This window comes from Megalopta genalis, chromosome 13 (assembly GCF_051020955.1).
Source record: "Megalopta genalis isolate 19385.01 chromosome 13, iyMegGena1_principal, whole genome shotgun sequence".
Classification (NCBI taxonomy): Eukaryota; Metazoa; Arthropoda; class Insecta; order Hymenoptera; family Halictidae; genus Megalopta; species Megalopta genalis.
The window spans coordinates 9712161-9738929 of record NC_135025.1 but is presented as its reverse complement, the minus strand read 5'-3'; the positions used below and the strand labels follow the sequence as shown (position 1 = coordinate 9738929).

At 34.3% G+C, this 26769-nt stretch overlaps 1 protein-coding gene and 1 long non-coding RNA gene across 3 annotated transcripts in view; one reads left to right on the top strand and one right to left on the bottom strand.

Annotated features, from left to right (window-relative positions):
- LOC117224852 (metabotropic glutamate receptor 8) overlaps positions 1-26769 on the bottom strand; it is a 204821-nt gene that overhangs the window by 138854 nt on the left and 39198 nt on the right. The gene's annotated exons all lie outside the window — the stretch shown is intronic.
- Positions 17009-20494, top strand: LOC117224853 (uncharacterized). The gene is made up of 2 exons (XR_004491344.2): positions 17009-17851; positions 18194-20494. It is a non-coding gene; the product is annotated as an uncharacterized LOC117224853 (long non-coding RNA).

Here is a 26769-nt window from a genome sequence, read left to right as displayed (position 1 = left end):
AGAAGTTAAAATTGGTGGCATTGGCTACTTTGAAAGCTATTTTGTTTATCTGAAATGATATATATATATATATATTTTGAAATTTGTTTATCGATCTTCCTTATCAATTTTTCAAACTTGGATGACTAAAAAAGTGTAAGAAATGTAAATTTTGAAAGTAGCATAATTTTTTTAATTACACATGCATATTCTGTCAAATTTTCTTTCGTTATGAACGCAATTATTTTCCTTCCCTTCGTTTGTATGAATATTTTTAGCGCAAGCGTAACGATTTTTGCATAATTCTGGTCCGAAATCAAATTGTTACCTTTGCTATTTTTGTATAGGTATTAAAATATCATGTGACATGGCTAAAATATTGCGGGACTGTTTGAAAACTCGAACTATTTAAAAAGAAAAAAAAAGTGATTGGTCTAACAATTACACGCGCATACTATTCAATTGCCGAAAGCGCCTTGGTTTGCATTCTGAAAGTACGTACCGCCGCATTTAGTTGATAGAGCTCTTATACACATATATATAGTCTAACTGTATGTACTATCGATTTGAGATTCAAAGTACTGCTTATGGAATGCACCTAAGCTTAAGACCAGGACCGCCATTTTAGAACTACTAGAATTCGAATTGTTACCTAGGAAACTGATTAAAACTCATCGCCCGAACCGCACTGCTTGTTATTCAACAGATACGAATCGCTCTGCGGGCGTTGGCTAGAATTCGCATTTAAGGAAATAGTCAAAGGAAAAATGGATTGGAATCTAACAATAAGTTTACCTCTTGGCGTTATTATCGTAATCTCACGAATGAATCACGTAGGAAACAAATACCCGGAATTTGTAGATAAAACAGAAGCTACTTAAATATTTGTCGAAAACTTTCTCGCTTTCAAAATAGATTCCACGAATAATTGAAGTTGTAAAATCGTCTTTTCTATAGTTTTATCGCCATTCAACAGGTGTGGGTACATATTGGAGATAAGAAGTATAGAACTGCCTATAGTATCCCCCCTTTATAACTGAACTTTGTGGGTCTCTTTCGAATGGCATTCTTATCACATCCCTCTATGCCATTCAATTCTTACTGACACGGACGAGATACCATCCGATCCGGAGATTACAGAATTCTATTCCCCTGTTCTTTTTCTTCCGAAGTGCAATTTTGATATATAAAAATTTCGCGCTAATTCAACTTTTACATCCATCGACCCCCGTTAATATTTGGACACTTTTCAAAACGCAATAACTTTTTTAGAACTGGACTAAACGACTTGCATTTTTTTTTTAGATGATAGAGCGATCAGTCTGTTAGACCATAACTAGAATGCTTTTCTTAAATTTTGCTATTGCTTAGAATGCAACTTTTTTATCTGAGCCTGTAACAAAAATTAAAAAAATTTCTTTTTTAATCTTGGTAATACTAGTCCCTTTGTCACCTAAAAAGAAATTCAAATCGTTTATTTCAGTTTTAAAAAAGTTATTGCCTTTTAAAAAGTGTCCGAATATTAATGGAAGTCTCTGTGCGAATAAGGTTCTGCATAACAGCACACGTGATTGCTTTTCTTTCAGTTTAAAAGTGACTTAAAAGTTGCATTCTTTCTTGAATAATTTCGGTAGATCGAAAATAATATACCGACATTATTAAATGTTTTTGACGTTACAAATACTCGTTTTTGTCATAGAAGCACAAAATCCGCAGTCCAGTTATTACAATTATCAAAGAAAAGAATAACATTATGCTCCTACGTTTTGCAGTTGATGCAGAAAAATTTCATGTTGCGTGAAGATAATTTAGGGTCTAACGGTGTAATGATCATTAGTGACGGAGGTTACTCAATGGAATATATTGGATACATTTCTCGTGACATTGTTTACAGTGGTAAAATAATGTTAAGTTTCGGTCGGATAGTATTAGGACGGTCTACGTGTGCTACGACAGCAATATTAAAATCAGAAGTACATTAGACTGAAATGTAATTCCATAAAGCGGAACACTTAAACGTAATAGAGTTCGTTGGTACTTTCAGGCTAATTTAATGGAACGTGAATATTTTATCTTTGTATCAAAGGAATAGCTTAGCAACATATTATGTAGGAGTAATGCTGCACTCCTGTTAAGCTGTTCTACTCTCTTTTATATTTCCATCCTCGCTTCAAACGTCTTGTAATATGTAGTTCGCCAATATTCACGCGTATTTTAGATAAACTCAATAGTTTACATTATTTCGAATATTTTGTGAAACATTCTTTCGTACGTAATGCAATCGAGACACGTGTTTTTGATTGTCAAACCACTGCTCACCGTATCAATTGAAGTTGTAAGAAGAGGGTACTAATAATATTTTCACTTCGAAACAAAAGCATAATGTTTCATTTGATAAAAGTTTGGTTTTAAGTAAATAAATTTATCGGTTATATTTAGCGTCTATTTCTTTCCTTGTTTTTAAAGTTACGCATATATTGGACACGGAATAAACATCGAGTTCAAGTTTTTTGCGTTTTCTATAAATATTATCAACGATATTCCAAATATCATAAGTTTTCCAATATTTTTTAATTTTCCAATATTTAGTCTCATTTCCCGAGAAACGAAAAATGTACACTAAATTAACAAAATATGGTATCATCGTTTTACACCACGTGCGAGTTGAATTACATTTTTGTATTATATTATACTCGTCGTCTAAAAATTAGTTTTTTAAATATTTGTTTTTCTTTTCTGTAAAAGTCGTGTTCTCTACCATTGAGATTATAATGGTATTTTAATTAATAAACTAATACCGACACCATACCGTTGAACAATAATTATATTGCTTAATTATGTCTATTTTAAAAACGTGTTAATTTATTCTTAAAGTTTGATGTTATTCCTTCCAATGTAGTTTGCATGCGATACAATACCCTTACGCCAGCATAGTTTCCAGTTTCAGGAAGATTGCAGAGATGCATTTCTTGGAATGTCTTTCAACTCCGCCAACGATTTTGCTTTTATCTCTTTTTGATCTTCGAAAAGAGAAAAAAGTCTTATGCAGTCATATTCAGTGAATGCGACGCGTCTGAAGCATCACTATTGTATCATTTTTCAATAAAAATCCATGAAGCGACGTTTAAGGCGGTATATTCGCCGTAATGCAACAGCTACATGTTTTTCCAGAGTTAAAGTCGCTTTCTCCGAATTTGTTGGTGGTAAAAACCGACTTCGTGGTTCAGATCCCCGTGATACAGATTCAGACCATTGAAATCAAAGGAAACAGTAACTATGATCGTAGTTGTATTGCGTTTGGTGCTATTCTAATACGAGAAAATGACACAAATACAATGATAAAAGTTTCATCGATGAAAAAACCGAATAATAAAGAATTTCGATTATTTAATTTGAAGGCTGAGCTCGCGCCAGTCCTTTTGACACGGGAGAATACTGTGTAACCCGTTGCAGTAGTTCAGAAAGGCGACTGTTTTCCTTAATGAAGAGCCCTTTTATACTCACGCATGACTCTCGGGAAGGTTAAGGGTCGCCAAAGAGAAGATTAGGAAGCACTCCGTGCGTAACAGATTCGTAGGAACGAGGGCGTTCGTGACAAAATTTTGTTGCAAAATATTCGGTTAGAAAGTTTGATTTCATTAATAAAACCGCAATACAAACGCGATTATTTTTCCGTTTTTATTGTCGAATTATTGTAACTTATGGTTGGTAATTTACTGAAATATGTGTACAGTCGTATCCATAAATTCTAAAAACACAATTAAAAGGAAAACGGCACAAACAACGCACATGTTTAGTAACTGTTGTTGGTAATTCTTGACAAACTATCTCGAAACCACACTGGATCTTCATTCTTTGTACGCTTCGACGTCGATTAAGGTTTAATGCAAAGAGATTCGTATAAAATAGTTAAAATAGCTAAGCTGCAAATATTAATAAGTTCAAAATTTTCAAATACAAAGAGAATGATTCAAATTTTCATACATTATTTAATAAAAACCAAAGTAAGGATCCAACTCAACTTACTAGAAAGCAGGGTTTGATTTGTTTCCGAAAATAACTGTTTCAAACTGTTATACAGGGTGTCCCAAAAATGTCTCGCAATCCGGAAATGCGTTTCCCGAGGTCATTTGAAGTAACTTTTTCCTTAGCGAAAATGCAATCCGCGGCTTTGTTTACGAGTTATTAACGAAAATCATTGACCAATGAGAGGCGAGCTCGGTTGTCGCGAGACGGGGGGCGGGGCCGCATATACACGTGTACACGTGTTTTAAAGATGACACGGACCAAAACACATGAACATTAATTGCACGTGTACACGTGAAAATGAGATACGCGCGAAATAGAGATCATTAGTATTAATATATCGAGTTTAATTAATCTATCTTCTCTTCGATTCCAGTAGCTAGTACCATTTACAACGATATACTTTTGCCGCTCGAAGTGTATCTATATTTCTCTTTTCAAAGGTTACGAGGCCAACAACCCTTAATTTTCACCCTTTGACCCTATAAGTGGCGCCCCGGTGATAAAACAGACATCGCATCTTACAAGCAAGAGTTATTTTACATAACCTTGACATAATCTATATTTCTCTTTTCAAAGGTTACGAGGCCAACAACCCTTAATTTTCACCCTTTGACCCTATAAGTGGCGCCCCGGTGATAAAACAGACATCGCATCTTACAAGCAAGAGTTATTTTTGTTTTTAACATTCTAGTAAACTAATTCCTTTAATATGTTAAAAAAAGTTTAGATCGTTAGGCCTAATTATGAAAAAGTTGTTTCCGCTATCTAATAATTTAGTGTACTTTATTATACAATATAATATGATACCAAAAATTGTTGTACAAAGTGTTCAGCAGTACTTCGAGGCATGATACTAAAATAAGACGAAATTTGGGAGTGATGAAATTGCACGATGGAGGCTTCATGTTCAAGTTACTAATAATTAAAGTTTGTTAATGGCTGCTCATGTGTCACAGTTCCGGAAGATTAACCTAAAAATCGAGATCCGTTTACATCTTAAATTACGTTTAAAATGCAAACTTCGAATTTTCATCCGATTTCGGTTTGTAGAATTATTCGGAAGATACGTACAATAAAGTACATGATGCCTTGAGTTTGTCCCAATGTGTGGATCACGGCAGAATTCAGCCAATACTTCGCAAAGTATGTCAGAACGTCGCAGCCGTGTCGAATATTGTCGGACTTTACAAAGTTTGTGTGGAGAAGTTTTAGCCCTCGTGAATTTTTTACGATGGCTCTAAGTTTTCCAATTCAACTGCCCTGCGAACGCTGTGTTTAGATAGCTATCGCTACAATTTTTTAAATCCCTCCAACATCAAACGAGTTGAAACTTAAACAGCACTTTTGTTTTTCTTTATTTTCATCGTATTTTCTCGTACGAAATTGCTTCTAAATAGCCTTCCATTTGCTGCCAAAAATACAATGTTGTATTAACTAACTATGTATGTAAATCTTTCGTTTTATTTTAACGCACAGTCTTGTAATTAGATGCAATTAAATAATAAGCTGTTTTATATATGTATTTACATATGCATATAAACCGATGCGAGTCGAAGGCATCTTTTTCTGTACTTTCATCATGCCGAAGCGAAAATATATTCCATTTGAAAAACATAAGTTGAACTTGGTATGTTCTCGAAATATTGAAAATAAAGATCTCTTTGTTACAGTGACTATCTTTTTGCCCTATCTGTACATCTATAGCTTGCATTCTTAGTGAATTTTCGAACTCCGTTGCTATCGGGTAGCAAAATCTGATATGACTAAAGCCCTATATTGGATGTAAATTTATGTTTGGACAATTGCACCTGGAATAAGTCATATTTCACCTGCGAATGCGATGAGATGAAAATGTTAAACTTACAAGGAGTGATCCCCAGGGGTGACGCTCACTTTTTGATGAGATTTGCTACAGTAATAGGGCTTGTAAAGTTGAACCCATAATAATTCTGGTACTGTGCTGGTATCGCACAGTGGTACGGATCTACGGAAACACGAACTAAAGTCAAATTTTCAAACTTTTTGGAAATGTATCAAATTTTAGATATAGGTTCTCATATCCACGAACTAACATTTTGCATGTTGCGAGTTGCCAAAAGTCGCCACGAATTGTGTTTCAAGCAATTTGATGATGCGGTAAAACGTCTATTCCAGAATGTCTACACAGTAGCTGTCCTTTACCTAATTAAATATTGTTTAGGTTTCATCCAATCACATCTACTTTCTGTGAAAGATTAAAGAGCATACTTTTAGCTATAAATCCCAGGAGCGATGAAAGGCTAAACGTAATTTAACTCCTTGAAATTGTCCTTCTTTAAACCCTTATGTTTTCAATATCGTTTTTGCTTTGATTAAAACTACAAGCTGGAATTCACGCTGCGTCACGATGAATCTTGCAGAAATGTGCTCGGTAGACTCTACAGAAGGTATCTGAAGAAGAATTTTTTGCATCGGTTTGCAACTGCAGAAGTTACAACGGTTTATTTGTAGCCAATGCGTGAAACCAAACACCTTCGCGTCAGATCACTCTCCGCACCGATTTATTTAACCATATACTTCGCGAGGGCTTAAAGTTATCAAAAATATGTTCCTACAAAAGTTGTTTGGTATAAAGGGGAGCATTAGATGATATAAACAGTATTCCTACAGGCGTAATGATGGGGGAGATATTGAAGTGAAATTACTATTTTTAAATGGGACTCTGCGCTTTTTTATCCATGGTATAACAGCGTTTTTTGAGAGAAATAAAATGATCTTCAATATGATATCATTCTATGTAGTAAAATGACATAAATAAAATCCATTCTAAGAATTCATTATACGATATAATTATAACCTGAACATCTATTTTTATATAGATACTATAAAATATGCGAAACATAATTTTTCATCGCATCAAAAAAGTAATACCGTAATCGGATTCTACAACCTACAAAAAGCCCTAAAACTGTTTTACTTATAATGAAAGACTTAAACATGACAATACTATTCATTTAGTTCGTGTTTTCGGGGATCCATCCCACTGTGTACAGGTACCAGCACAGAAATATTAGGAACTTGGGAAAGGTGGGAGACACGATCCGGCTTATACTTGAACGTGACACAGCGGTGTGCCCCCACCTTCTGCCGCACGCTGCCTCGCATCGTAATCCTGTTATTAACAACTTCAACATTAAATATCTCAAAAACTATAAGCCGTCTGCCCTAAAACTGGGTATCATTGGATTCGGTTTCGCTAGCTCTATCACTGTGCGAAATCTCATCAAAAAGTGAGCGTCACGCCTGGGGACCTCTCTTTGTTAGAAGATGAATAATTGAAAGTAAAGTGAAATTGAACATGAAAATTTCTTTATTATAAGATACATCGATCAGCAAATTTATAATTTTAATACAAAAATACATCATTGCGTAAATTTAACGAAAACAAAGCTATTATGTCGGTCCAGTTAGAACATAGGTTGTAAAATAACTTTTTGTAATAACAACACTTTTGTAATAAAATAATTAGGTCACATTCGATCTAATAGCTGTGCTTTCGTTAAATTTACGTAAAATGAAAAAATATATAGTATAATCTTGAAAACATATATTGTTTTGGAAATATATAATTCTAGAAATCGTCCTATAAATATTTAGCAGTTCCTTCATGTCCATGAAGAGTATATGAATTAATTAACAACAAACAAAAAGTTAAGCAGATTTGCATTATTTAATATAATAAACGGTTAGGACAACTTTGCAAAACCTGAAACGATAATTATATGTACAGCAGTTGACCGTACTGTCTAGAACTGGGAAATATGTAATTAGAAGTTTCGTGATCCTCGTTGTAAGTTTCAGAGTGCCCGCATAGAGCTAACGTTAGCAGTAGTCTGTGCTCAAAGTTTATGAATAATGTGCGATTCACAGCCACTGATAATCTCTTGTTAGAGATTATTTTAAATTTGGACTATAACTCGGACATTTTTACAACATTGTAGTCAATAAAATCGTAAGTCTACAACAACGTTACATCTGGCAAACGTACAAGTCATTCCGTCCACTTTTTAAAAATTTATCCTGATGTAAAAGGTGTTCGAATATTAATGCGAGTCACTGTACGTATAATTCGATAATTAGTGTTTCTAAATATTGGGTTGGCAACTAAGTAATTGCCGATTTCAGTTATAGATGTCTCTCACTCCCATTTTTATGATATCCGTAAATGTTATATTATAAAATTATTATTATTATTATTATTATTATTATTATGTTATTTTTTATTATCCGTGAATGTTAGCAACTGGACAAATTGAATGCAGCGGTCAAGGAAAAGCGACCAGAATTGGTCAATCGTAAAGGTGCCATTTTCCAGCAGGACAATGCTAGGCCGCACACGTCTTTGTCCACTCGGCAAAAATTGATGGATATTGCTTGGGAATTGATGTTACACCCACCATATAGTCCTGATCTCGCGCCATCGGATTACCACTTATTTCGATCCCTGGACAACTCCCTTCGTGGTAAAACTTTTAATGATGACGACGCTGTAAAATCTCACTTAACTCAGTTTTTGGCCGAAAAGGATCAGACTTTCTACGAGCGTGGAATTTTCAAGTTGTCAGAGAGATGGCAAAAGGTCATCGAACAGAATGGAAAATAAATTACAGATTAAACTTCATTCCAAGTAAGAAAAAATTGTTTATTTCATTGAACAAATCGGCAATTACTTAGTTGCCAACCCAGTAGCAAAACTAGAGTATAGAGCAGAATGAATGATGTAAAATCGAAGCAAATGGTTTTCTGGTACTCCTCTAATGTTTAAATTGAACTTTATTCTATTGCCGTTCTCCGCGGTTGTATTTTTACAATAAATTTTTTATAATCAGGTTCGCCAGTGATCGTTCGAGCGTAATTTAAATTTTTAATCGTCGTTCTGAATTATAAATCGTTCTTCGTAATTATTTCACAGTACAAAATCAATTTCTGCTGTGCATTTACAAGGTTACGTTGTGGTAAACTGCGCCAACACCAATTAAGCCCGTGGTAAACTTCAGCGGTGTTCCCGTTAAAAGTAAATCTGGTAGAATCACAGTGGAGAAATGCCAGGCTTCAATGTAAATAACTAAATCAGTGTTGGACCTCCTGTTGTTTTAAGGACTGTCTTTTGGGAAATAGTGAATAATGGAGGTAAAATGACAGTGCAACAACATGTTCTCGATAGAAAATCACAACTCGATACGATAATTAGCCATTTGTGGTCTGTATTTTATACCGAATTCAAAGCGTCAGGAAAGCAGGTGACTAAATTCAATGGAACGATTGGGAACGTTGTATTAATCCCTTTGCACTCGATCGATGACTTTGGAATTACAAGAAATTATTGATTAAACTACTTATTAATCAACTACTTAATATTCTACTTATTAATCCACTAAAAATTATTTATTAAGTAATATTGAAATAATGTAAATTATTCATCAAAAATCAACTAAACGTTAAACTCGGTAAATATTAATTTCTTGCACTTTAATAATTTGTTTATTCTGCATTTAAATAGGCTTTCGAATAACGTGATTCAATATTGCACGATAATGTGCAACAATAACTAAATAACTCAAGACTATCTGATCCTTTTATTGCAATAAAAATAGAAAATAGAAAGAAATGAATTATTACCGTGTACGCTCTTCCTTATACCAAACACCAATTTTTGTTAGAAACATTTTTCTGTAAAACGTGTAGTTTACAAGAAAAATGAAGATGAAAGAGTTAAATGACTCGTATAATTTTCGTTCATTCGAGTTGATCCTGCACGAATGTTTAAAAACAATTATCTTTCATTTTCTTTAGATGTAGAAAGGCGATGTTCACTTGTCGATTATGTTTCGTTGTCTTATAGTCAATTCTCATAGTCAATAAGCACAATTGTCCGGTATTTTTGTGGAATACAAAATACAATATTTCTGCAAAAAAATATTAACGTAAACATCGTTCAGAAAACATTTGAATGACTAGTAAGTGGCTTGGCTTTAAAAATCACCACTAAAGGCACGAATCAGGTTTATTACAGGACTATAACGATCCAGTTGTAAAAGTCGCCCCTATTCTTTACTGCGCACGCGATATATTGTGCAGCAATATTCTTTTTCTCTTGGGATCTATTTGGGACAATGCGCTGGCAATATATTCCAAATAATTCAACGAGTCATTTTATAGGACAAACGGAGCCACCGTTGCAGTTCTACAACAGAGCATCAGAAAAGTAATCTTCTTTTATTTATTCTTCATTTTAATTCTTCCCACGAAGATAAAAAATTGGGTCAAACACTTTCCTTGTAGCACCTGTGTACTTCCGTTGTATTATTTACTGTGCATGTACATTGGATAAAAAAGAAGTACAAATTAATCCCGTAAAATTCACTAATTGATTTCAGTTAATTTGTTGTTCAAATTAATTCTTGATAATGCGAAGAGAATTCAAAGAGTAATCACGTATTAAATATGCTAAACAATATATTAATAAGGATAATTCTTTTTGGAGTATGGTATTATTCTCTGACGAAAGCAAATATAATATTTTTGGCATTGGCGGACGCAAAAATGTATGGAGGACAAATTACAGTCAAAGAATTTACAACTGTAAATGGGCTTGAAAATCTCATATTTATCCATGGGATTTTAGATAAAATGAAATATTTGAAAAATTTAAAAGGAAATTTAAAAGATAGCGTAAGTAAATTGGGTTTACGCAGCGTGTAATAGAAATTGGACGTAAACAAAATGAGAACGTTAACAATATTTTAATAAATAATAATATATAAATTATATAATAATATAATAATAATATAATAAAATAAATAATACAATAAAATTAAATTAAATAAATAATAATATAATAATAAATTATAATATAGAAAATAAATAGAAAATTCTCTGCAATTGTCCCCGAGTCTGTAAACGAAAATGGACAATTTGGAAAGAGGAGATACGATTATTCGAACCTCGCGGCTCGTTTTCATAGCGTCGACGATCGGCAATTATAAAAACGAACCGCGAGGCTCGAATAATCGTATATCCTCTCCCCAAATTGTCCATCTCTTTAGACATTGTTCAATTATCCATCAATTGGAGAGAATTTACTGTACTCTCATATTTTCCCATATTAATTTTTCATACTTCGCAAGCATTTTATTATACTTTACAAAAAAATGTCATTCGACGGTACGGTCATCTATGGTCGATTTATTCGTACAAATACGGTGATCCAATAAGCGGTTTTGATGCGGGGATAATCCGCATGAATAATGTAGTACATGGCGAGAGAGATAAACGAATCGCGACAACATGACGAAAAAAGAAAAATCACGGATATACCGTATGTACATACGGTGCTATCTAACAAAGAGCTGACGAAAAAGTGCCTCGTCGACGCATTCGGGGGGGATACATTCATGCATCCATATATGTACGTGTATTGTCTTTGACAAACAGAAAAACGTAAAGCGTCAGGAAAATGTCCAGGTTTGCGAGCGGAAAAATACCGGCTCGTTTGGGTCCGCCTACCAGATGCGTAAAACCGCAGCGGCCAGGCGTGCACCGAACCTTGGGGAAAAAAATTAGGAGGCGGCCAGAAAAATGGTACGGGCATGACAACGGCCAGACCGCTGCAAAACGTGAAATCAGCACAAACTTTTTCTATTACCTAATGTAGCGTATAATTTTTGTTGGCAAGTCTGTTATCTACGAATGTACGGGGACTGTGATGTTGGCAAGAATGATCTAACAGTAAAAGTTTAGGAAACTTGCGTAGAAAAGATTGCAAAAATAAGAATCACTTATCTCAAAGTTAATATTGTTTCTTGAAATTTATATAATGTTAAAGTAAACGGAATTGTTGTAGTAGATATTTTCCTAATGACCAACGCTTGTTACATGTATAATGAATGAACGCGAGCATAACATTAATATGTACATATATTAATTTCATAAGTGCATGTATTCGTAACGTTAAAATGTATGTTGTTGCTATTGAAAACATATATTTCAACGCCTGGTTTAGCTTAGGATATGCAGAACCAGACTTGTTCAGTAAATGATTACTTAACCCTCTCTGGGTCGAATTTTTTTTTAAATATACGAAAATTTATGCAACGGAAAATCAACAATTATAAATCCATATATATACATATATAATAATAATATTATTATAATAAGAATATTGATAAGAATATTGTCATAATAATATTATTATAATAAGAATATTGATAAGAATATTGTCATAATAATATTATTATAATAAGAATATTGATAAGAATATTGTCATAATAATATTATTATAATAAGAATATTGATAAGAATATTGTCACATAATAATATTATTATAATAAGAATATTGATAAGAATATTGTCATAATAATATTATTATATAATAATTTTTTTTAATCTGCATATATATATATTATAATAAAATTGTTTAAACTGGTAAATATATATATGTATGCAGATTAAAAAAAATTTACCAGTTTAAACAATTTTATTATAATATTTACAATAAATATTTATAATATATATATCTATAATATTTATAATATTTATAATATTTATAATAATTCACTTTGTAACTTCGAAGTAACAACGGCTTATAAACAAACAGTGTTTACAATAACATCTTGCACAGTAAGAGCATTGCAGATTCTTGAAGTTTAAAATAAGAAGCTTTTCTTCGACATTAAATTTGTCCAAGATCGGCCATTGTAAAATATGTAGAATCATTTTCATTGATAGACCGCGGATCTGTTTGCAAAATAAAAATTGTCTGCATCGAATGCAAAACACGAAAGACAAGCACAAGCGACTTTCTTCCTTTAATCATTTTAATAGGTTGAAATTAATACAACAACGTTCTTAGTTTACATTAATTTGTCCACTGTTTTAAATTATATCTGCTCAATTTGGTCATAAATGCATAGAATCCGCAGTCTATTCGTTAGCTGGTAATCGAAATATACAGCAAAAGTATTAATTTCACTTCTTTTTAATTGAATTAATTTTGTTTGCAATCCGATCGCAACCGAAAAAATTGTTTATACTATGAAACTATGATACTGCGACAAGATCTTTTATCGACGTCTCAAGAATTGTTATTTTCAATCTCGTCTCACAATTAATTTCCTTTTCGACACCTGGCATTGTTCTCTGCCTACACCCTAAGTGCTACTCTCTTGCTAGGGAAGTTGTGTGAACTGTGAACGAATCTCTTGTTGGGGTGATAATTTGAGGATTGTCTTTAGCTACCTCGTTACGAAACTGGCGCAGACCAACTTCCGATACTTTTCAGAAAGTTTTGGTTTACGTTGCGGCATTGTACTGTTTTCGAAGCGTATTTTTAAAAAGACGATTACTGGCACAATGCGCATCATTGTATGCCCTAGACAATGTTAACTCAAATATAATGGCAAAAATCATGCCGTTAAAAAAGTCATGTCTCTAACAAATTCCATTACGTGCTACGTTCTACTAATTTGACGACTGAATTGGGGTAATTTAAGTAGGTGAAATTACGACAGTAATTTTAATTGGATAATTTTGTTCATCCGCCATCGAAGTACATGTGTTCATGGTACCATAAAATATGTAATAAACTTACACGTCCACAGCGTTCTTTCGAGAAAATTTTCAACTTGCAAATAAGTTACCGAGATCTGCGAGAGAGATTTTTTAAACTTCCGTTATAGGCTCGGATAAAAAAGTTAAAAAACGAGTTTTATATCTTTTAAACTTTTGACAAGCATTTTGGTCATCGAAAAAAATTCAAGTCACTTAGTTCAGATTTTATAGAAGTTATCGTGTTCTAAAAGGTCTACGCTCAATTTTGGGAGTAACTGTATCCCTCTTTTAAATAGATCGGAACGTTCGTTACTTATTTAAACACAAATAGCGACATTTCTATGAGACATATTCAATTTGGGGACCCGTTCAAATCACCGACGATTATTTCATCGATAATCATGATCGTCGGACATCCAAACGTATCCGTGAATGAATACTGTCGGCGAAATGCGATGCCGATGAAATCGCGTCGGTGAAATGATCGCCGATGAAATAATTGTCGATGAGGTAACGGTAACCCTTCGATTTGAAACGAGGAAACATTGTTATTAAACATTCGATGCCATGAATCGAACCGTGATTTTTCGCTGTCGGAAATGCAATTACGACGATATTGCTTTTCACTTTGTCTTTTGCGGTAGTCAACTTGTAGTTCTAGACGTATCGGGAACTTTCTATAACTTCTAATTTAATTTTATTGCGTGCTACTGAAACTTCGACTCTTTGATCTTGATACATGGCACTCGGCCAATGTACTGCGTCCCATGGTAGTGAGGCATGCAAGGCACTTCTTAAAAGGATTATAGTATGATACGCGGTACCTGTGATCGGTTATCGATACTTTGTCGAGAAATAAATCTGATGCATTTATTAAAATATTGGTAAAACGTCGATGATAAAAGTTTACAGTTGCGTGTACGAAAGGGATTGCGACGTCTAATTTACCTTTGTTTACTCTCGTTACAGAGTTGTCTATTATACTCTGTTAGTTTCGTTTTGCAAATTATCGTTTTCCCAAATTTTCTTCAACTTATTGATTTGATTCATAATACGCGATTTAATTGAAGATAATGTAGTCTGGTATTGCTTCAGGATACGAGCAAAATTTTACAATACATGTTTCTATTTATTAACACGTTCCGTGCCGAGCTTTTTTTACTCGAATCTTCACACTTTGATATTTTACTAAAACTTGATGTATTACGTGCAATTATTAATTCTCGTACACATAACAACGTAACAAAAACTTATCAACGCCCATTCTTGCGGTGGAAATTGATTCTTCGGTCCTAAATTTCTTGTAAACAATTTGTTCAGTTCACTAAGTAAACATGCAAGCGTGTACCATCGATGGTACACGTGGCACGGAACGTGTTAATCTAGAAAATTACAAATCTCAACTTGTGATCTGTAAGACTGACTCTGCTGAAAGTTTGTAATGTTTGAAATGGTTCTGGTTTTTCATAAATCATGAGTATTGGCGAAAACGGCGAAATGTGGGTCAGCTTATCTTTGCTCTAGATTCATCAGAAAAAATTTTATCGAAACTGTTGAGAAGCTATAATTATCCAAGCGCATGTTAAGATATTTATCATTTATTTAATAAACGAGTTTTCACATTCTACCTATAATTTTAATAAAAATCGATTACCCAATGACAGTGACTTCTCGTAAGTCGAACATGATCGATTCTTTAAAGAGTCTTATCGTGCAGATCAAATAATTCGCCACTTGTCCGATCTAACAAGTTCGTTATCAACGGCATATACATACATACATTATATATGTGACGGTCACGATTTTGTATTTCGCATATGGAGAACCTAATTAATTTAACCTGTGTCGTTATTTAATATTGTGACGTATAACATGATACTCGAAATTAATCATTTCCCTGTGAACATTTAACAGAATGTTATTATTATATTATTGTTATTATTCTATTCTACACACATACATACACATATATAAAATTGTAATAAATATAACAGTATAAAAAAATATAACAATATAATAATATAAAATATAACAATTTTCTATCAGTTTCTCAAATTTATGTAATTTTTTGGTAGTGTCCTAATACTTTTGGAGGCGAGTGTATGTTGAGTTCATTTCATACGTTACGTTTTCGAAATATGTGGAACATACTACAAAATGCATGGAACCAAATAGGATCAGGAATAATAGACAAACTAATAAAATGCACTTCGGTTCCATGCATTTTGTAGTATATTCCACAGATTTCAAAAACTTGTCGTATGAAACGAACTCAACATACGTTTTCAATGAACGAAATGCAATAAATGGGCAAACTAATTGCATTAGTGACAAACACTTGTAACTTAATAAGTACGTTCGACGCCATAAAACTTAATACTGAACATAAAACATTACCTAAAATGATCGAAAAATTACAATTTATTCTAAACCGGCATGTGTCCTGATACTTTTACAATTAGTTAATACGTTGCTTTGTTATAATTCTATGGAATATGTTGCAATTTTTCGGACCAAAAATAATAAACAGTTTAAGCGTGACAGTCGTTCGAAGTTGTTAGCATGTAAAGGTTAAAATAATTATCTACATCACGGTCCTCCTCTCGGAGTTCGATAAAATTTAACTGCAGCTCTTGACATTTTGAACAATGTTTTTCGTTGAAAATGTCATCAAAATCACGGGGTCGCGTCGTAAATAATTGCCGAAGCTGAAAATTGTATTTTTAACGGTTCATCTAGTTTTTCATGGTTCAACGAAGAACTACACCGATTCGCTGTAAGAACGACTTCGTCGACCTCTGCGAAAGGATCGAACGTTTACTCGCAACGCGAATACGTAAATACATTCAAATCTTTGGAATATTCGCCATTATTTTCGACGAGTTTCTTTCATCTCTTGAATAACTGACAAATCCCTTCACGAAGAAAAGCTCGTGGCTCTGCTTGTAAGTCGTCAATGCATTTCCAGGCCTCTTGCACTCTTTTGAAGTGCGTATCAGCTAGGTGATGTTGGAACGATCGGAATGGGTAGTAATCCAACGGGGCTAGGTCCATTGAATAAGCCGCACGAGGCTGAGCCTCTCATGCCCGTCCAAGGAATAAATAACGTCCTTTCTTCTTTTTCGCGGAATGTGGCCGAGCGTTGTCATAATACAGAAATATCCCAGCCAGTTCCGCTGTCGATAAATGCAATTTTTCGTCCGGTTTGATCGCCAAAAACCGATGAATTTATCACCGTTGCCAACGATCCAAATTAATAATCTGATCAGATTCGAACATCAGATACGATGAATGTGTGGCGTCGCATCCCTCTACCTGAGCGCGGCCGCTAGCAATAAAACAAGTACCGTTCCTAATCCTCAAAATTCCCTAAAAATCACGCACTAATAAAACAATTCTCCTCACATCTGGACACCTCGACCCGCACGGGACTTTCCCAACTTTCTCCTTTCCTACGGAAGTCCATCTATTCCTTTCTTCTCTTCCACTATAAAAGAGACAAACGCGCAACTCGAAAAGCTCAGTCTGTCCTAAGTTGCTAGTCCTACGACACCACGTTAGTCGCGCCCGCGCTCATCGATAGCAATTCAATAAACTGCATTAATAGTAACCTTAAACACGCTCTCCGATTCGCTAACCTTCCCTTTAGTGCTAAAAATGCTTCGGTTCATTGTCCTGTTGAAAGTAGTATACCGATGGCATTTGCAATTTTTCGGCTGAAGACTCCAAATTTGGCTTCAAAATATCGAGATATTTAAACTTATCCATAGTAGTTTCAATGCCATAATTATGCCATAAATCCCGATAACATGATCGAACCGCCGCCGTGCTTCAGTGTTGGAATCATGTTATTCTTGTTGAACTCCTCGCTCGGTTTTCGCCGAACAATTATTCCACCGACTGAATGAAGTATAAGTCAATTTTAACTTCATCCGAGAATATTATATTATTCCGAAAACCTTCATCTCGCAATTCACATATTATTTTGCGAATTTCGAACGCAATTCACGCGGCAAAAAGTGAAACCATCAGTTTCCTCGGGGATGTGCGTGTTTCACTTATTTTTTCTCCGAAATAGCAACGAGTACGTTGATATTCGCAAAAACTAAGGAGTTACTGAGCGGTGATAAGAGCGAAGCCACACGCAAAAGCATACCTCGTCAGAAGCATCCTTCAGAAGGATCATCTTCTAGATTACCTTGCTGACTGGTCTATGCTCTCTTGCGGAGAGTAAACCATACTTCAGGTTTGAGAGGTAAGATTTCCACATAACTGTATCAAACGTCAGAGAAAAATTCGTACGAAACTCAAGGAAACCACAGAGTTCTAGAAACGTTGCGAGTCGAAGGTACGTACTTTGTCTTTTTAGATTTTCCAATTCCGAGCGTAATATGTAAAATACGAGACAACAAAATAAATAACATATCGGAATAAATATTATTGGCTGTCGTGCTACATCGCTCCCAGGAACATGTGTTAAATTGTACTTTCGCAATCTGTCGTTCTAATCATCCGATATTATTAGCGGTCATTCTATCTTCTGACCAGCGAAATACAATAGTGTTGTTAACATTTCGAAATTATTTGTAATTCACAGGGGACCCTTTATATATCGAAGTGAAATAGAGACGGCTCGCGGTTCCTACCACCCGTTGATATCGATCCAACAGCGGGCAGAACGGGGAATTCGAGATGACCAGTCAACGCTTTCAATTTTGCCTTTGTGTAGCTGTACGTGGAATGGTTATCATTTGTCTCTGTTTGACAATTTTCTGAGAACGTAAGACTTTTCCTGTCTACGTTACGAACTTTCGAATAGTAATCAGTCGTTTTGTATAATAGCATGGAAATTTATGCGCAAGAAATGTCGAAGTTTAAATGGCACTCGAATGCTGCGTTTAGGTTTCTTGCGCATCAGATATGCCAAATCTGTTTTTAATCGCTTCACCCTGTTAGGAATTTCATGCGGGAACAAACTGAGCAGTTTAATGTAATAATCAAATAATTACGAGAGAGAGAGAGAGAGAGAGAGAGAGAGAGAGAGAGAGAGAGAGCAATCTGAACTGGAATTAGAGAGAAAAACGCGCGTATTGCACAGAAATACAAAACTAAAGAAACGCATAGCTCTAACACATACAATTTTAAATGAATTTCAGATGAAAATGTAATTGCTCGTAGAGATGAACAAAATATTATTTAGACAATGTTCCGAGATTTAACATCGATAAACATTAATTAACATTAAATTGGGGCTAATTTCCTAGCAATAAATAAGCGGATGTAGCTAGCGGATGTATTATACTCCCTAGGTATGTCAGAAACGTATGATATTTATGCACGAAAAATATGCAAATATTCACTAAAAATATGCAACCACCAACTAAAATCAATTACACGAAAAGTAACACCGGAAATGTCCGTTCTAATAAAATTAAGTACGTACAACGTTTCACGGTTATTCTGATGTATTGTACTTACTGTTAGAATTATAGTAAATTACATGCATCGTTTCTACATTTGGCGGTGTTGATAGTGTTTGTCGGAAAACGTTAATTTATATACCAAAAATGACAAGCTCCATATCACCTTGCATCGGTTCTTTTACAATTTCGTCGCTTAAAATACGTGAAATTTGTCTCAGTTCCACAGATTCTGTATCCCTTCGTAACATAAAACTTATTATCTCGGTACGAGTCCGACCGTGCAACCTTCTCCTCGTGTGCCATGAATTATTCTAATGCCCGCGGCACATTTTTCATTTAAAGTGCTGTAACTTTGCGAAAAAAATCGTAACGACTTAATGCTGCTTTCAAATTAATGGGGAAGGTCCGAACTAGTGTTCCTTCTCGAGAATTTCTCGAGAAATTTTATAATTGGTTATTTCTCATTTCTCGAAAAGTTACGGTATTTCCCGAGAAATTAAAATCTAGGAAAATTCTTCCGAGTCTCGTTTGTTTTATAACATATTTTCGGAAGTGAATTTTTAGTTCACTCAAATTGCATATTACTAATCAATCGTGTACGTGCAAGCGATCGATTTGCTCGTGATTCTGCGTGAACACACAGTCTACGTTTGTGGACAGTTGGTGTCAAATTTGTTAGTGTTACTATAATTTATTTGGTGTAATTTTTATTTATTTATTATTTGCATAATCTGGTTAATCATAATATTTTATTATATTATATATCCTAATATTTTATTTATATTAAATCCGTCAAACAATTTCGATATTCAGACGACAACGAAACAATTAATAAATTTATTAGACGACCAATTTTGTCAGAAATAACATCGAAATTGGCAGCTGTTAATCGATTTTCATTTCATCAAATCACTAAAAGTGAATTTATAAAACACGGTTTATCGTTTAAAGAATTTATTCTCCCTTCTAATTCGTCGGATGTAGCGCAATTAATGATGGGCTATTATTCGCAGAAAAAAAGAATTAATTAAAAAAAATAAAGACACTAAAATTAAACAACAAGAAATTCGGCATATCTATTGATGAATGGACGAGCGTAAAATAATAAAAGATATGTGGATGTACATATATATTACAGTAGCAAGAAATCTACCCATCTAAGGTTAATAACAATTCATGGAAACTGTACAGCTGAAAAAACTTTAGAACTACTGAACGTAAAACTAGATTCTTTTAATCTTTCTCTACAAGAGTGTACGTTCTAGCTGTTCTGAGTAATGGGGCACCTGTTATGCAATTTGGACGACTCTCCACGGCATACCAACGACTATGTTATAATTATGGAGTACATTTAGCTGTTTTAAAACTATTTTATGTAAAATAAAAATACTGACGATACCTAATCTGTTCATTCAGATGATTCGCATAGTGATCTCCAACTTGATGTTGCGCGAATAAAATTTTCAAGAAATAAAGTGATATTACTCGTTAGTTATTAGGTTTAGGATTAATGGAGGTCGACACTTTTTTACTCAGAATTCGACATTCTCCCATATTTTGTCATAAAAAATATAGCATTCCGTTAAAAAAAACAAAACAAAGTTGACCATCAAATCTCCAAATCTATAGAAAAAAATTGGTACAGTGCAAAATGTATCCCTATAAATAATGCAACATTTGCGTACAAAGCTTTCTCGTGCAAACGCGTGTAACTTTGGAAGTTACAGAGGTGTGTAAGTTGCGTGAAACACCCTGCATATTCCAGGGGATCAAATGCGGTTTCAAATTGACAAATATCGTGCATGTTTGTGAATTCTGACCGACATTCACAGCGCGACATACAATTACGCGAATGTCTCGCCTGTTATACTTCGGCTCATTCTATCCTGGCAACGTTTGAAGTCAATCACTTCGGCTTTGTCTTTACGATGATTAGTAAGCAATGCTCCTTGAACTTTCCCGCTTCTCATTATGTTGATCTCGAGTTCGGTATGAAGGAAAGGAGAAACTCGTTTGCTGTTACGAGGAAGAGAACAGATTTCGAATGTTTCGAGAGGGTCTGTTCGTCCACAGATGCTGGCAACTGCGAAACTTTCTTGTTAGCCACTGTTAAGTTAAATGAGAATACCGATTGTTGTAGACACAACCTTATATTCTATCTATATTGAACAAAATGTTACACAAGGTGGTTCACTCAATTATTTCAGGTAATGTTTTCGTTATTAACGCGTTTACGATGAAATACCAAAGAGGGAAGATAAATGGCTCTAAGAGCATTACATTCGTAAGCCCTTAGATCTGTTTTAAGTGCATCAGTGCGTGTGCCATCTAGAATAGCATCGTTTCACTAAATGGAATTGCATAGTTTTGATTGCACGGATCGATTCCTCTCTTCATTCTACATAAAAAATAATTCGGGTGTCATGGCAAAAGAATAATTAGTTTTCGAGATATTTTAACAAAATGTTTTTACTAATGAAGATGTTCAAACCTTTCTCCATTATATTGCGAATATTTCTGATAACGTCTTTTTTTTTTTTATTTTCATAACTCCATTAAATTTTCTGTAGTAAATGCTGCACATTCCAGTATGATACTTTTCCTAGAATTTATTCAAATTCTCTAAATTCTATGGAGAAATGATTCCCTCTCATTTGATGATGAATCTGAGAGGAATGATTATATTCGAATTTGCAGCGATAAATACAACAAATTTAAACGCGGTTACGAGAATGATAAAAAACGTTATCAGTAAACTGCGGATTTATACGCATATTAATGATTCACCAAGACAATTGTAACAAACAGAAATGAAATAAACATAAATTAATAAGTTGTAAATAGTATTACAATATTATTAAATTCTTTTTACATCTACACAATTTTATATTTCATGTACTCAATTTTGCCATAAACGCACAAAATTTGAAGTCTAGTTATCAGAAATGTTTGCAATGTAATGGAGATAAATATAAATTACGTTTTTGTTCTAAATAATTATCAACAATCGAGAAAGCTTTAATCGTTGCAACCGTAAAGAAAATTTGTCTGCAAAGATTAAATCTAAATTAGATTAAGTGGACACGGCTTTCATTTGTTTTAAAGAAAACTGTTCATTTTGTAGGCAACGCGATTTTATTCTACATTCATGAAGAAGAATTTACATCCTGAAACGACTGCCGGAAATGTACGAACAGTCCGTTCCGTTTAAAGACGATCTTGGAAGATTAGCTACAATCGTATGGTCGTCGATAACGATATTCGTGAAATTTCCATATGTCATGTGCAAGCTTGTTGCAACAGGCCTGCAGATATATAATACGGGGGCGTTGATGTCATACATGCATGCCTAATCCGTAATGCTCCGTTCTAAATCCATTTGAAATGTAGTAATTGCGTTAGTTTATCATACACCGGTTGCTTCCAAATACTCAATAGAGTCTCCCTTAATTGAGTGCTCTTTTATATTGACAACCATAAATTATATGCGTACAGTTTGAATGAAATGACGAATTTTATGTAATAGAAATATTAAAATAAAATGTTTTTTTATCTCTCGCACATATCGAGAATGTCTAATTGTCCATTTTTGTTTACAAACCGAAGGACAATTGTAGTTCGCAACAAATCGATTTTTCCGAAAACGGAGTCGCAGATAAAGAAATGTTATACCAAATTTTGTTCTTATTTTTTCACGTAGACTCACCCACTGCTCGGTTGTACTGCAAATTCCAGACCCCATCCTGTATACTGAGAGAAACGTATTTGAAGTGTGACTCCACATTGGAATATTACAATGCGAATAAACGAAGAATATCAGAACTTTGAATCGTAAAATATTCTTTTGAAATTGTAATACGCCACGATAATATACGACACGATGGTAAGACGCTACAGTTATTGCAGATTCATCTTATGTTGATTTACAAGGCTTTGTTCGAGACTATTTGGTTGACGTAATTTTAGAAACGAATAGAAATGAAAGGAATAGATAAGACAAGTTATGCAAACAAATGAATATATGTAGTTGAAATAAACTGAAATTAAAATAGGAAGAACAAAGTATTTGAGTTTCGTATTTAAGAAACAACAATTTATGAGGAACGCTTATTGGAAGTTAAGAATAATATAATTAACGATGACAGCATTCGTACGGATCTGTATTTTTTCATACATTACCGAAGATAATCTTACAATCTTAACAATATTAACATTATGACAATAATTGTACGATATTAACGTAACATTATTATCGTCTAAACACGTTGATACAAGATTGTAAGGTACTATTTATTATTGTATGGAATAACTATATTGCAATGGTTTGTTTGGGCACAATTAGCTTTCTTTATTTGACCCCGGCGTTGGTCGTTTAATTGAAGAAACACAATTTTTAATTATATTATTAATATATATATATATAATATTATATTATTAATATATATATGTATACAGATGTATTTAGAAATTAAAAATTGTGTTTCTTATATATATATACCGATAATTCACGTTTCATGCGCTGTTTCAGTAACGCATATATATTATATGCATATGCATGAAAACGATTAAAATCACTCCTGATGCATTTGATAATATTTGCTAAGTGAGTGTGTAATGGACGAACGCCAATAGCAATAGCATTATGATTCCTACGTGCATTGATTAGCTTCATTATTTCAAGCCTGCTCCTTGTAACACGTTTCGGTTTTATTATTACTAGAATGCGGAGTTTATGCGTTTGTAGCAAAAATAAGTAGATCAGATGATAAAAAAATTAAAGGATGAAGAAATGCTATTGAATTAATGTTAGCTCGTTGAAATGATTGAGAAAAGATATAAATGTCTATGTAGCTCTCTGTATCTTACAATAAGTATAGATAATATTTGTTTTGCATAAAAATCTGTAGTCTAGTTATTATAATCGAATTATTCGCTTATTTCCTGTTGTTCCATTTATGTTCCAATATCGAAAAGAATGATCAACAGATGTGTTATCGAATTAACTTATTTTTTCGATATTTGTTTTTTTATCTTCTGCTTTTATTTAAATCGATCGCTTATGATTAACTAAAAAAAAAATACAACATTAAGCACTACAACACAATAAAAATAAGAATGTTTTTACTGATTCAAGAGGTACCATTTTAATTTTTTAAGCCACAAATGAAAATGCTACAAGAGATGGAACGACAAAGGTGGATTTGTGAATAGCTGTTACAGAAAGTAACGACTGTAGCAGACCTTTTCGTCAGTTATTGTGCACATTTTTGCATGCGATTAAAACAAAATGCTTCGCTTTCAGACACGAAACGAACACGAATGACATCAAAATGTTAGCTCAATACATTCTACAACATTTGCTTTTTTTTCTTCTTTGGTACTTGAAAGAGTTGGGAAACTCACGTTCGTAAATTATGATGTATACGGTGTTTCCAACTGTACTTTTCAACAAACCGACTCGAGAGTCTGGAAGCACATTTTTCCTCTAATATATAATACATTTCATAAACTCCGTCCTACATGAAATATCTTTGCTGTTTTAAACGGTCCATCAAAATGTTAGCAATAAAAATTCTCTAGAAATAGTCACCTTTTTCGATTGTTTCGTTTTTGTCATAAAACAATAACTCTTAAATACATCATATTCTTCCAAATATTTTTAAAGAAATTAATCCTCTTTCGGTTAATTTTGTAACAGTGTCAGGGATCCAGGTAGCCTCTCAAGTCGACGAACAAACCCCAGATGACATCTGGCAACTTAAAGTTGCGCAGGTATTTTACATTATGGATGGGGCTCATTCGTTGACATATGTAAAGTCAGGAATCTTTGAGTATGGCAGGCGACCCGACGTCGTACCACTATCTTGAAGTGCAAAGACAGTTTTCATGAAGGATCTGGCCATTGGGGAAGACAAGGGTGCCTTCTGATAAGAGGACTGTTAATTAATTTAAGCAACTAATCGTAAACTAATCGATGTTCAATTGAAACGCAACGGCACTGCAACGTTCTCTTCGTGAGGAAATTTCCAAAAATCTCGCTCGCGACACTAAAGAGATGCCATCCGCAACAAAACGGATTTTAATGACAAAAATTCCGGAGCCCTTCAAGCTTCGGCGAACGCGAAAAATTACGCGCGCCACCACAAATTATCTTCAAAGCATACGCGACGCTCAGTTCGGTAAAAAAATTTTCGGTAAAAAAATCAGTTCGCGATTTGATGCTCGAAAATTTAAGAGATCGTCGCAATAAGAGGGCTACTTCGCTTTCGGCTAATTTAAATGAACCATCGAAAAGCAGTTAAGAATCGAATATCGTTTCAAACATGCTATAATTTAAAATTAGTAGTATTCATAACCTTTATACGGAACGTATAGGGTGTCCTTATAATTGCAGCGCAACCGATGGGGTAGTGATTCTACATGCGAAAATAAGTCGAAGAAAAAGAATAACATTTTTCTCTATAGAAGACTTCTAGATTGCCACAAACCTTTTAAAATCGAAACTAAGCCTTGAATTTAAAAATTTACGTGACCGCAAAGACGCTAGTTGCAAGAGAGCAACGTTCGATGAATAATAAATAGTGTCATTTAAATATTGCTGAACCATTTCTTTTACTCGATGAAAGAGTGTACGCTGAAATGTGCGCTCTTTAAATTGAGAATGCGTTGAGCAGATGCACGCGAAGAAGGCTTGAGACAATCTTACGCATTTGTTACACCTATGTGTGCTGAGTTAATCACAACGGAAACCAACAGCAAGAGCGACTCGCGAATTTGAAGCACACCGAAATTGGGTGCGGGCTATTGGGCGTTCCCTTCGTCGTCATCTTTTCCTCTACGCCAGGGGTGTCAAACTCGCGGCCCGAGATGAACATTTTTGATGTCAAGTATCAGGACGTAAACAATAATTTAACTTTATATATGTTTATTACAACGTACTAGTCAAAATAAAAATATTTGTTTCTATGAACATTGATCTTTTTTCTGCGGCCCATCTAAAGTTAAGCATTGTTTATTTGGCCCAAGTTAGCTTTTGAGTTTGACACCCTTGCTCAACGCTAACTTCTACCCTTGCGCAATCCAGTTGCTGAACAGGAACAACACCCACGAGAAGACTCCTGGTCTTCGGTTCCCAGTTCTCCCAGAATTTTCCATAACGGTCTCAGAAGTAGACCAGGGACGCGTCCCAGAGCTTGCTTACATAAGCTATGGCAATCTCTAAACCTTTGTGGACCAGAGCGAGACGCGAACGGTGGGACACATGGATTTCATCTAAAATGTCGATGGATCTGACTTCGCCCTCTGTCCTTTATTGACGCTTCCGTCGTGCACGGTGGTCCCGTCGCAAATGTGGTCCATAATTCGGACAAATTTGGCGTGGATTCTAAAATTCGTCTTTGCAACAGGCATTTCAATATTTAGCATTCGGAAGATTTTTCTGATATACCTAGCAGCAACTCGGAGCAAAAATTTGCTACAACAATTTGCGGCAAATTTTGCTGTTCAAAGCCGTATTGAAATCAAAATCATTGTACTGCTGTGGAATTTTATAGGAATCAACTGTTTACAGTCGAAGCCATTTTAACTCTGAATTCAAAATAGTTTTTCTGACTTAGAGTACTTCCATTTTGTACGATTTAACCGCATTTTATATGTATATGATATTGAATTTTGTGACTCGTGTAACAATTACACTTTTTGACAATGTTCAAATTATTTCGAAACGATATATGACAATTTTGAGTGGTCA